We start from the raw sequence: 1336 nt of genomic DNA, 5'->3' as shown, positions 1-1336 counted from the left end.
CAAACCTCTTCCAGCAGAGGGCAGTGCCTCAGATATCAGGCGGGACTCGGGCCAGCTGGAGCCAGAGCTGGAGACTTCGCGGGACAGATTACACCAGCCCTAGGCTGAGAAGAAACTGAACTGAACTGTCCTTTGGATACTGTAAGTGACATTGGGGAGTACTGGAGAGACATATCAGGACTTCACACTAATTTGCTTGTTTTCTAATATCTAACAATTGGGGCTTGGTAATCTCTTTTTATACAGTTGGGCCATTAGGGCTTGCAAGGGGGGTTTGAGGTCATTTTTAACTCCACTGGCTACTTACTCTTTCAGGTTTCTGGGTGCATGCCCGAGTCAAAAAAGGAGTGACGTGCCTAAAATATAATCTAGGCTTCTGAACCCGGGGCTCTGTGGATGTGACACAAAGTTTACAAATAGAAAGCAGAGGGAAAGATATGTAAGAAGTAATAATTTTATCTAAAAATAGAAACTTAGTGTGTTTAACCTTAGAGTCCTTTGATTTGAATTTCAAAGATTATGAAGGATGGTCATTAAAACAAACTTTAACTTGGGAGAGCCAGTCATGCAAATTGCTGTGCCTTACAAGATAATGAAAAGAGTTAGTCTGCTGGCCTAAACAATTGCCAATCCACGCTTCCCTGCTGCGTAGCGGTTGGAATCAAAAAAGAGGCAAAACTGAGTTAGAGTACCTTAATAAAGTCTACTTCTAATCCTGTTGTTTTTTTGAGCCTGGTGATAAAAAAGAAAGGAGCGACTCTGGCATTTGCTGGTGGAGACAAGGCAGATTTGCCAGGTGATAAAGTACCCTGTGTGTGTGTGTGTGTGTGTGTGTGTGTGTGTGTGTGTGTGTTCAATTATTTGTCAGCACGGCTAAAAAAACACACCACAGAGGAAATCAGAACCATTAGTGAAGTCGAAGGCTACTTTGCACGCGTTCCTTCGAAAAATACCAAGTGGAAGGAAGATCAGCAAAGAGAATCCACTTTCTTGGCTGTTTTATTTTCCCTGCCGCTTCTAGTCCGGGGATGTTTGGCTTGTGCTCCGGGTCGTCAGATCCGCCCCAAGCCAATCGACTCTTCAGGCCGGGCTGGGGTCCTCTGAGACGCGGAGGGGCTTCCGCGAGGTCGGGGTGGGACTGTCCGCAGCATCAGCAGCAGAAACAGCAGCTGCGGGCGACCGAGCGGAAAAAGGAGACTCCGGAGGTCCCAAGAGAGGCCCTTTGCCAAGGCCGTAGCCCCGACCCGAAACCGTCCCCGCCGTCTCGCCCAGTAGGGCGCGGCCCCAGCGCCACCCGGCTCGCCCCAGAGAGGGGGGACTTTCCCCACCGGGAGTG

This window comes from Bison bison, unplaced genomic scaffold, assembly GCF_000754665.1.
Source record: "Bison bison bison isolate TAMUID 2011002044 unplaced genomic scaffold, Bison_UMD1.0 scf7180017846659, whole genome shotgun sequence".
Classification (NCBI taxonomy): domain Eukaryota; kingdom Metazoa; phylum Chordata; class Mammalia; order Artiodactyla; family Bovidae; genus Bison; species Bison bison.
This window is presented reverse-complemented; position numbering follows the sequence as displayed.